The following is a 12,806-nucleotide window of genomic DNA, read 5'->3' as shown; positions in this document are numbered from 1 at the left end:
AAACCAAAGATCTACAACCAAGATTGCTCTACCCAGCAAAGTTTTCATTTAGAATGGAAGGACAGATAAAGTGCTTCTCAGATAAGACCAAATTCAAGGAGTTCATCATCACCAAGCCCTTATTATATGAAATGTTAAAGGGACTTACCTAAGAAAAAAGAAGATAAAAAAGATGAACAGTGAAAGGACAGCAAACTCACAGTTATTAAGAACCACACCTAAAACAAAAGCAAACTAAGAGGACAGCTAGATCAGGAGCAGAACCATAGAAATGAAGATCTCATGGAGGGTTAGCAACAGGGGAGTGGGAGGAGGGGAAGGGGGGAGAAGGTACAGAAAATAAGTAGCATAGACAGTAGAGAGAAAATAGATGGGGGGAGGGTAAGAATAGCAGGGGAAATACAGAATCAAAAGAATTTGAGACACGTGTTCATGAACTAAAGGGGGAAATGGTGGGGGAGGGGTGTGCAGGGTGGAGGGGAATGGAGGGGGAGAATAGAGCAAATGTAATGGCATAATCAATAAAAAAAGTTTTAAAAAAATAACTCAGTATCTCATATTCAAAATGGGGGTATACACAGTAATATTCGTAAGCCAGGCTCACCAAATTTTTTTCTGCAGTTGTTGAGCCTCTCAAGTTTCTGCACATCCCTTGGCCCCTTTTGTCCCAGACTCTCTTTTCAAGGATGTTTATATAGCAGAAAGCTTTAGAAGATAGAGATAGTAGCTTCCTGGGGGCAGGAGACTGATTGGTTTCCTGACCAGTATAATAAACATAACATCTTCCCCAGGCAAATGTTGGGCAGGCTTCCCAGCAGCCCCCTTTAAAAAGACAGGTGGCCCAAGCTTGGGGTTGATTCCTCAGCTGTGGTAGAAACCCCCTGAATACGCAGCATCCTCCTGGCCCACTTGCCATCACTCCCCTGGGACTTGGGGAGAAGAGACTGAGGTGAACATGAAGCTCATGCCGCATCCTGCACTGTGAGTAATAAAATCGTGTGTCTCTGACCCAGGACTCTCGTGTCTTCCGCCAGCATCCAAGAACCTGTGGCCGTCTGCTGTAAGTTGTTAGCATGCAAACAGAATAAACTCTTGCAAAATGAAGAAAGCAGACCTTTTAGAGTTCTTGACATAAACTGAGAGGCTTTTGCAGAAAATACAATGAAAGAAAAAAAAGAAGGAAGACAGTGTTGGCTAACCTAAAAATGTTACTGTATCAGAAACCAATCTTGGGAGTGAGGAGCTAAATTTCTTCAAGGCAGGCAAAAGTGATAGGATCCAATGTAATTGTGTGTCTTTCCTATTTCTTTCCCTGATCTCCACAGAGCACACATCCTAATTTAAAGCTCTCGGGCTGTCAGCAGAACTGCACACTATGGTGAAAAGGGCTGGTCTCGAGAGATGAGACTCACGGCATCCCACGTGGATGGACACTACACTCCCCACTCAGACACACACCGGCCGAGATCAAGATGCTCATCCATGAGACACCAATGCTTTCAACCACGCTCTGGAAATGAGCTTGGAGGACGTTAGTAGCAAAGATTGCACAGCTGAGTGAGGAAGCTGGAGGGAAATGGAAATATGCCAGTGAACTGAGGACTCTGGTCCTATCGCCTAGAGAACATATGAGAAGGTGCACAGCTTAGATCCACTTGGGGAAGGAGATTCGATGGGTTACAAATCTTGGCTCAGGATGTTGTGTCTACTTATCGGTGCCCTGGACACTCGCTGAGGCCACTTTCCAGATTTATGTTCCTCAAGGTCATGGATGCTCAGCCATGACAGTGATACCACCACCAGGCTTCCTCTCACTGCAAGACTTTCCCCTTCCTCCCAGAGACACAAATTCCATAGATGGTCAACGGAAATGAGAACAGGTGTTTCCCTTTGTAAACCTTGACCAAGTTATAGAAACAAGTTTCACCTTGGGTACCGGACCTTGATACTAGAAGAAACAAATCATCTCCAAGATTCCTTTGGGGTCCTACAAAAAACAGGCAGTCCTAGCCACAGCTCCCTGGCACCCCAAGCCAGCCCCCGAGGCCCAGGGCTTTGAAGACCCCTGTCCCACAACAGTGTGAGCAGGTGCAGCAGGGCAGCCCCCGGGGACCTTGCGTTTCTGTCCTGAGCCCATTTAGAAGCATGGCTCAAGATTTAAACACATCTCTGCCAAGGGACCCAGTTCACTGTGGCTTCACAAAAAATGATTGTTTCATTGAAGCTAACCTAGAGAGACGAGGAAGAAGAGTTATTTCAGCCAGGACTTGCTGGAAATTCGACAGAATTTGCCTGTTATCTCCATTCCTAAGGTCCCTACCCCCGTGCAATGCACACATTTTCTCCCTCTCCCTCCCTGAAAATGGCCCGGTGTTGTCCTGAGAATTAGCTCTGTTCCTCAGCTTGTATGTAGATAAGCAGCACAGAGCCTGCTACAAAAATATGCAGTGGCAACCCAGAGGCGTCCCTGAGCACGCAGGCTCTAGAGGCACTGTTCGGCTTTGCCCTGATGCTGTTACCGGCAACTGATGGAGTCCCTCTGAATTGTGGCTTCCTCCCCGGCAAAGGCAGGCGCGAGTACTGCCCACCTTGTAAGACGAGAGGCATCGGTGCATGGAGTGTTCGGCACGAGCTTGGCTCCTAGAAAACACTGATAAATGGCATCATATCTGGCTCGAGCAGATGGGGGCCGAGGGGAAAGAGGTGGGAAAATACACTCATTTTTTGGACCAAGAAAAACAAAACTTTGAGTTGCTACCGCACCTGATTTTAACATGAGATGAAGCCATCATGCACAGAAGTACATGAAGCCCTTTCTTTTGTTTCTAAATAAGTAGTAACAGGGTTCCTTCCAACGAGCCCCCTCTTTGTCGAAGTGTCCGCAATGCATTTGGAGTGAACATGCACTGAAGAGAAACCGAATGCTCTCACCCACCATCTTCAATGGTGGCTGCATTTCCACCGCCACCCCTCCCCAGCACAAACTACTTCGTGCACTCTGTAATTAAGAAATCCATTAATTACAGCCTGCAGCTGAGATGACAGGGGCTGCGTGGCACTCGGGGAACGTCTGCCCCGGCGGCACTCGTAACAATGCGGAACTTGGAGATGCTGATGAGTAGCTTGGCTGGTTCTCCTGGATTCCCAACCTCATCTGTGAGCTGGACCACCCCAGATGGTGGGTGGCTCATCAAGGTAAAAATGCAAAGACATCGAACACCTGATCAGTTTTGTCTTAGAAAATACATGTTTGGGAAAGTGACATTACAATGATATAGCACCAGGGACTGGAAGTAGCAGTCTGCATACATTTTTTATTATACTGTGAATAAGAAAAATTTGCCCGTCTGGTGTAGCTCAGTGGATTGAGTGCGGGTCTGTGAACCAAAGGATCACAGTTCGATTCCCAGTCAGGGCACATGCCTGGGTGGCAGCCCAGTTTCTAGCAGGGGATGCACGAGAGGCAGCCATACATTGATATTTCTCTCCCTCTCTCCTTCCCTTCCCCTCTAAAGATAAATAAATAAAATTTTAAAAAAGAAAAATTTGAGCATGCACCTCCAATACAAGGCTATTGTATTTATAAATGATAGACGTGTTTCATGATACTAACATATTATGTGATTTATAAAACACCCAAATTATTATAAAATGAGGTAACGGATACATATTTTTTGGTAAAAGCCAAGGGTGAATGAGTCAGCTTTCATCTTTTTGAAATTCTTGGTTTTACACTTCATGATAGACCAATCCTCCCAGGGTCTCATTCTAAGTCTGATTTGTTTCACTCCTTGCTTGAATGGCCATCATGAGCAAAACAGTTACAAAGATGAGAACGGTGTTGTGGATGCTGCTTAATAAACCATGAAACTTCGTCTTCGGTCCCATTCACCAACTATACACAAAGTTTTGTTGAAATACCCTCATGCTTGCATGGGTATTCTCCTCAATCCACGGTTTCTCGGCAAAATTGTTTTTTAGCTATTCATCCATTTTTTTCAAGAATGAAAATAGTTCAACCAGGTATTTTAACTCATAAACCCACTTAAACAGACTCACATAAAGGCTTTGGCTGGCCTTGTTCTCTTCCAGATCTCCAGGCTCTGAACTGGCCAGGCAAATAGTAGATGCTAAGTAAGCACTTGTTAAATCAGAGTTTCATAATGAACAGACTTCTGTGTGGAGAATCGGTCTTGATCGAGAAGAAACAGAGATCAGAGAGGAGAGGATAGGCTCCTGCAGGTGTTCTGGGGGGAAATGATGGGATTTGGACTCAGTAGTTAGAATGGATAACAATGAAAGAATTCAAGTCATGTTCTGGGAGCTCCCGCAGAAGCGAGGGATGGATAAAACAACAGAAGCAAGAAAGAGAGTGATGTCAAAGGCGGCAGCTGGGTTCGGGCCATGGGGACTGGTTTATAACGGTAGCATGTGCAGAGATTTGGAAGAGTGGGGAATAAGAGGAGAATTTATGTATCATGTATCACATCATAAAGGTTCTATTTTGCAAATGTACCGCAAACCCAGCTATTTCACCAAAATCTCTGCTCCCAACCTCTTCAAATGGTCATTGTTGCTCATCTGATTTATACAGCGGACAGCTAATTAGCCTTTCTGCTTTCACTCTGGCCCCTCGATAAACTACACACACATGAATAGAGAGCATTTTTAAAGTCGGGCTTACTGAGCTATAATTTATATACGGTAAAACTTACCCTTTTTGGGTGTACATTTCTATGCATTTTGAAAGATAGTCATGTAACTACCAAAGCAATCAAGGTTTAGGCTATTACCAACACTTCAGAAGGTGTCAGAATGAGTATTTCAAACCATAAATCAGAGCAAGCCACTAAAAACCCACAACCCTCTACTGGCTTCCCATCCCTCTAGGAATAAAGTCTATTGCCTGTAAGGCCAAGTACAAGGTCTTGCCCCAAGGTATGTCTCGGCCCTTGATAGCTACAGAGCTTTTGTTCTTGAAAAGTCTGCCTCAATGAAACCGGCCTCCTGGTTATTCCTGGACATCTCAAACCCATTCCTACCTCAGGGCCTTTGCACCACCTCCAGTGATCTGCCCCTAGGTAACCTCAAGCTTTCCTTCCAAGTTCATTCCAAATTTTGTTAAAATAACACATATATACATGCATACCCAGAGAGACAAACTCCTCCATCAGTTTTAATCCCTTTAGGGGACTTTATCTTTCTTCTTACCACCTATTCCTACCTGTTCTATCATATCCTTATTTCTCTGCTTGTTCACAGTCTCTTCGTAGCAACTCGCACTAAAATTTAAGCACCATATGAACAGGACCTTGTTCATTTTATTCCCTGCTGTATCTCTAGCGCCTAGAACAGTGAGGCCATGGCAGACATTCAATAACTATTTAAATGAACACATGGACAGGTAGATAGATGAATGGATGAACGAACAAACAGATGGATGACGGAAAGATGGACAAACCGGAAGCAAAAGAGCAATCATCTCCCTTGTTCACTAATGTGGTAAGTAAGCACCTTCATTCTTCAATCCAGTGACAAGATCATATACACCCACTTTCCAGCACTAAGCTGCTGAATAGCAAGTCTCTGGTGTCATGGACACGTCGAGGATACAGATGGGTAATGGGCTTATCTACATGCAGCATCTTCCCTGCAAGGAGACAACTCCACCTGTGCCTGCAGTACCAGGTTTGGAGCCGTGGGGAGAAAATTACCGTTAGCACCAAATGTGCTTACTCCTCATTTATCTGCTCTTCCCCGCACCCTCTCTGCTTTGGAATCTGTCTTCTTTGAATATGGTACTATCTGGGATTCGCACCTTCCAAACACATTGGCTCCCCTTCCCCAAACTGCCATAAAGAGGCTCATTTCATTGCATATTTTGGAACAGCCTCCATAGCAGCCTACTTAACGAGGTCCTACGGTCTAGCCTACATCCAGCATTTCACACATTATGCCTTTTTATTCTCCCCAGTATTATTTCTGTTGAGCTTTTAAGAAAGATATTCTGTAGGCAAAGGACCGTTTGCTGACTGTAATTACCAAATCTCCCTAACAGGTGCCCCTCTGAGCAAATACATTCAATTCTAAGGTTATTATTTATCAGCCAGGTTCATTATTTCTATTCAGGAACTTGTGGAGTTGAGTAGAACTGTCACTGACATGAAATGTTGAATGCTCAACTATTTTAAAGAAGGGAAAATAAGATGGTTTTTTTTTTTTTCAATAAAATGTAAAGAATATGACTAAAGACACCTCAGGGGGAAAAAAAGAAGTCTTTTTATCAACTGTGAGTTGTTCCAGGTTAAAGTGTAAGGAGAAGAGAGCAAAGCTGGGACCGAGAGGATGGAAGTCAAAGCCAAGACTGACATGTTGCCATATCACACTTGTAACCTTGAAGCCAAGGCACGGAGCTCAGTTTCTTATGGGTTGTATTTCAGATGCTATAGAAATAGCTGTCACTTTCCTTGGACTCTTAATACGTCTGTACTCCAGAAGGAAATTGGAAATGTTCTTATTTCCCCCATTATGATTGAACATTTCTGGAGAAACCAACAGGCTGAATCGGGTTGCCAGTTAATAGCAACGCTTTATCCAAGATAATTAAGGCAATGTCTCTAAAAGAAAAATCCAGTGATTTGGCATTTCTCTACTGGAGTAGGACACTGGGTCTTTTTTATTTCATACTGAAATATGAAACAGAAGTTGGGGAGAAAAGGAAAAAAGTGACCTGTCATTTTGAAATAACATGTGAATCACGTCCAGAGCATCCTTCAAAATAGCCTTTAAAAGTCACTCTCCCTCTCTCACATTGTTGTTGAAAGTTTAAATTTATAAATCGATTTCATTTCTAAAGGCAAAGGCAGAGGTGGGCACCTGTCAAAAAGGTACAGTCACACACTTTCAGGGAAATATATTCCACTGCTCAGAATTTATTCTTCGGATACCTGCATACAAACTCTGAAAGATAAATGAACACGTGCTTATTCAAAGACATCCACAGAAAAATTCTTTGTGACCGCAGACTGCTGTAAACAACGTTCATGACCATCAGAGGAGACCAGAGAAATTAATTCTGGAACATTTAAACAACCTAGCTGAAAAATAAAATGAGGTGATGTTTAAGTGCTAATAGGAAAAGATATCCAAAATTATTATTAAGTAAAATCAAGCACGTTGAAGTTCAGACTGTAAAATGTTACCAGATTTCTATCCTGTAGCCATACGGGCTTCAAAACCCACTTCTCCACTTGCCTGGCTGTGTAACCTTGAGTAAGTGGTATAATCTGTCTCGGACTCAGATTGCTTTCTATAAAATAGGGATAATGATATTATTTGCCTCCAAAAACATTAGTTGCGGTGACATGAGTTGATATATATAAAGCATCACTAAATGTGGAACACTGGAAATAGCTCTCAAAAATAAGGATGAGATAAAGACACTTCCAGACGTACAAAGGCAGAAAGCATTCATCACAGGTAGACCAACGCTGCAGGCATGTTAAAGGAAGCCCCTTCAGGCAGCAGAAAGACAATGCCAGGTAGGAATTTCTGTCTACACAGAAGAGACAAAGCACTGGAAGAGTAACTAAATGTTTAAGATTTTTCTTATTATTTCAGCATCTTCACAAGGAAATTGACTGGGGCTTTTTTGCAAAATATAAAAGTTGTCTCCCCTTTCCTGCCACCACTTTCCCCCACCCCACCTCCCACCCTCAATCCCTCTCCCCTTTGGCTCTGTCCATGTGTCCTTTATACATGTTCTTAGATGACCCTCCCCACTCCCCTGTGGTTACTGTCAGTTTGTTCTCTATTTCAATGTCTCTGATTATATTTTGCTTGCTTGTTTGTTTTGTTGATTAGAAGGGACATAAAAGAAATAATAAACAAATGGGACTTCATCAAATTAAAGAGCTTCTGCACAGCTAAGGAAAACATCAACAAAATGAAAAGGGAACCAACCATATGGGGAAATATATTTGCCAATGATGCCTCACACAAGGGTTTGATATTCAAAATATATAAATAACTCACAGGACTCCACTCCAGGAAGACAAACAACCCAATTAAAAAATGGACAAAGGACCTGAATAGATACTTCTCCAAGGAGGACATACAGAGGACCCAGAGACAAATGAACAGATACTCAGCATCACTAGCCATCAGAGAGATGCAAAAAACCACAATGAGATACCACTGCACACCAATCAGAATGGCCATCATCAACAAATAAACAAACAGTAAGTGCTGGCGAGGTTGTGGAGAAAAGGGAATCCTAGTGCACTGTTGGTGGGAATGCAGACTGGTGCAGCCACTGTGGAGAATTGACTGTTTAAACAAAAATCAAAATACTATAATATTTATAATACATAGAATGTTTATAACATATATGCAATGTAAAAATATGATAATGCCACAAAGAGCAGAAATGGAAAGATAGATGTAGGTTATTTTAAGTCCTCATACTATATGTAAAGTAGTACTATGCCCCTTGAAAGTGGTCTGTTTTAAGTGAAATTTATACTATAAGCACTGCAGCAACCACTAAAATAACAAAGTACCGTGGCTAATAAAACAACAAAGGATATAAAAAGTGGTTATACACATATTCAGTTAACCCAAAAGAAGTTAGGTAAAGAGGGAAAGAGAACAAAGATGAAACAAATGGAAAACAAATATTAAGGTGATTCACTCACGTGTAGACTCTAATGAACAAACTGAACTAACAAGCAAAACAGAGACAGACTCATAGATGGAGAGCAGGCTGACAGCTGGGGCGGGGGAGGATGGAAGGACTGAGCAAAAAGGACTCATGGACAACAGTGTGGTGAGTGGGGGGGGCGGAGAAGAAGGGTATAGGGGACTAAGTGGTAACGGAAAAAATACAACAAAAAAATAAAAATAAAAAGATGATACATTTAAACCTAACAATATCAATAATCACGTTAAATGCAATTGGCCTAAATACTCCTATTAAAAGGCAGAGATTATCAGACTGAAGATAAAAGCAACTCCCAAGTATATGCTACTTGTAAGAAATTAGCTCTAAATATAATAACACACATTGGTTAAATATAAAAGTAAAGACCCTGGCTGGTGTGGCTCAGTAGATTGAGTTGCCAGCCTGCAAACCAAAGGGTCACCAGTTCAATTCCCAGTTAGGGCACATGCCTGCGTTGCAGGCCAGGTCCCCAGTAGGGGGGACATGAGAGGCAACCACACATTGATGTTTCTCTCCCACTCTTTCTCCCACCTTTCCTCTCTCTCGAAAAACAAATAAAATTTTAAAAATTAAAACAAAAAAAAAGTAAAGAAAGCATACACTATGCCACTACTCAAAAGAATGCTTAAATGGCTAAGTTAATAGAAGAAAAATTGGGTTGCATAGTAAGGAATATTACCAGATATAAAGAAGGCCATTTCAAAATATTGAAGGGATCAGTTCATCAGTGGGACATAACAATCCTAATCATTTATATAGCTAATAACAGAGTTTCTAAATACATCAAGCAATGACTAATAAAAGTACAAAGAAAAGTAGAAATCCACAATTATAATCAAAGATATCAATATCCCTTTATAATAACTAATTAGTAAGTAGACAAAAATCAGTAAGGACATAGAAGATTCAAACACTATCAATTAACTTGATTGAATTGCTGTTTATGAAATACTCTAGCCAACATTTTCTAAGATAGACCATATTCCAAGCTACAAAACAAGCCTCAACAAATTTAAAATAATTCAGTTCATATGAAGTATTTTTTCTGACCATAATGGAACTAAATTAAAAATAAATACCAGAAATATTTCTGAAAAAAATCTATAAACATTTTGAGATGTAATAACATACCCCCAACATAACCCAAGGGACAAAAAACAACATTGAAAGGGAAATGTGTAAACATTTTGAACTGAATTTTAAAAAAGCAAAAGGTAACATACAAAAATTACTTGTGGGATACAGCTAGAAGAAAAATTATATGAAAACAAGAAAGGTCTTGAATTAATGGCCACGAAATGGAAGAATCTCAAACTGATTGTGCTAAGTGAGAGAAGTCAGACCAAACAAAGACAGTCTGTACTGCACGATTCAACTTTCAGAAAATACAAGCTATAGTGATGGAAAGCAGATCAATAATTGCTGAGGACCCATGAGGACTATGAAAAGGGCAGCAGGGATCAGTTGCAAAGGAGATGAGGAAACATTTAGGGTGATGGACAAGGTCATTCTCATAATGGTGGTGATAGAGTCATAGGTGTGTCTATGACAACATTTACCAAATTGCACACTTTATATATGTGCAAGTCTACTTGCATATATATACATATATACATATATATACATATATATACACATATATATGTATGTGAATTACACTTCAATAAACCTGTTTTTTTTTAACATGCAAATAAATGACTACCCCGGACTAACTAGGAGTGGGAATGATGCTGATTATGGAAGGGTGGAGGAGCCAAGCAACAAAGACTAAATAAACTAACATAAAGAGCTCTGTATGAAATGTTCACATGTACAAATTTATGCAAAATTGTAAATGCATAGCTGTCAGCAAAGAAAACATTTTGAATCCATTTCATTCTAAAAGTGTCCAAATGCGTCTCTAGCATCCCACACTGTCCTGAGTGACTGACAGAGCCATAATGAACACATCGAGAGTGCCTTGCAGGGAGCAGGCGCTGTGCACACACATTTCCTCATTTTATCTTCGCAGTACGTGAGGTAGGTATAAATATGATGCCCCCGTTTTCAGACGAAGGCAGCTACTAACCAGCCTGGATTTTTCTCAGTCTCTGATTTCTGCTTCCTCCCGCCATCTGTGCAATGCTTACAGAGAATCGTCAATGTTCACCGATGCGACTCCCCGACAGAGACACACTGTGCCCCAGGGCATAATGGGAGCACCCCCAAGGAAGGCAGAATTCCATTCCTAGTGAAAAGGGTTAAAAGTAATAAAAAAGCAGTTAGGACGAAATATAAACTTAAGTATATAGTTGAACCGCCCAATGTCTAGTCAATCACTATGTTAGCTACACACCCATTTTAAATCGTGTATGTCAAGATACAAAGGCGATTTGAAGTTTTCTTCCACTCTTATTGCCTCAAACAACCACATTCAAAGTCTTCTCACATTGGAGCTATATTCTGAGTGACCTGACACCCTGACACCTTGCTACTGCAAGTGTCACCCCAAGACCAATTTGGGGGTCCCTGAGGAGCTCGTTAGGGATGCAGAGTCCCAGGCCCCAAATCTGAACCACTGACTCAGAACCTGCATTTTTATAAATCCTCAGATGATTTCTGTGCCCATTCAAATCTGGGAAGCACTGACTCAGCCCAGTGACCTGGAGCGGATGACTGCCACTGTTATCGAAATGAGCGGATCTCTCTCTCCAGGTGGGATCTCAAGCCACAAGTGACCAATCACACACCCTTTGTGACAGGACTTTTCTCCTTGATCTGAAGGTAGATACTCACAACCACCATGCATTCGCTGCTCACTGTTCTATAGCATTGCAATGGTGTGTTTACAGATCCCACAGATTACAGCTGTGAGCTTGTACTGAGACTGATGTCCACGCTTGATTCTGTGCCTTGTCCCCTTTCACACTGATCACACCAGGTGCCCTCTCCACGCACACCCCACTATCACTGATCCCAACGTTCCGCAGAGCAGCGAGGTTCCACCCTAGCTATACCTGGGGAGTGTTACAACCATACCCCTCCCCTGACCCCATCCACAAATGACCTGTCAGACCCTCCAAGGGCGGAAGTGATACCGCTCCAACCAGCTTGAATGACTGTTATACTTGACTTTGGCTGCACAGTAGAGTATGTGGGGGCCACCCCAATGTCCAGGCCACACTCCCGACTGAATCCATCAGATTCTCTAGGGGTGGAGCCTGAACGTCCATCCTTTAAACACAGAATGACACTCTCCAAACAATTCCAAGCCACAGCTAAGTAAACACCAAAAGCTATTTATTATTCAAAATAAGGGTTAAATCATATGGGTCTCGACTTTTTGTCCGACGTATGATGTCACTCAAGTGTGAGACATAAAACCGAAAGCAACTAATGAACAAACAAGAAAAATAAAGGAAGTCTCATAAACACAGACAACAGCGTGCTGATTACCAGAGGGAAGGGGTGGGGAATAAAGGGAAAAAGGGGTTGAATATACGGAGACGAAAGATAATATGACTTTGGGTGGTGGGCACACAATGCAGTATACAGATCACGTATCACAGAAATGCACACCTGAAACCTGCATAATCATGTTAACCAATGTCACCCCCAATGAATTTAATAAAAATAAGCATATATAAAATCAAGGAACGAGCTCTCTGAAATATGGAAGGACTTGAAAGTTAAGATGACTCCCTGAGGTGAGGGGGACCCAAAAAAAATGGCCTGATCTTTGGATCTACGAGGTCCAGCACAGATAACGCCCCTTTTTATTACATGATCTTCTATTACAGAATCATGAGCATGTAACTCTACAACACAGCTACATCATGCTCAAGCACACCCTATGACATTGTAGGTGAAATGTTCAAATTAAAACTGTCAGTTATTACATCCAGATTATTACCATACCAACCACACTCAAGCAGGTGTTACTTCTGCCAGACCCTGTGTATGACAGATAGTGGTGTGTGCCCCGAAAAATCTCTGGAATCTTCACAGAAGACCTCATTCACTCTCCTTGGGGCATCAGGGAAGTATGGGTGACTTTCACTTCTCAATTCCTACCCGCCTTTTCTGTTGACAGTCGTGACCACAA

The sequence above is a fragment of the Artibeus jamaicensis genome, unplaced genomic scaffold (assembly GCF_021234435.1).
Source record: "Artibeus jamaicensis isolate MK-2021 breed Jamaican fruit bat unplaced genomic scaffold, CSHL_Jam_final contig_685, whole genome shotgun sequence".
In the NCBI taxonomy this organism is placed as follows: Eukaryota; Metazoa; Chordata; class Mammalia; order Chiroptera; family Phyllostomidae; genus Artibeus; species Artibeus jamaicensis.
The sequence above is the reverse complement of the archived record's forward strand: the minus strand, read 5'-3'. Positions refer to the sequence as shown.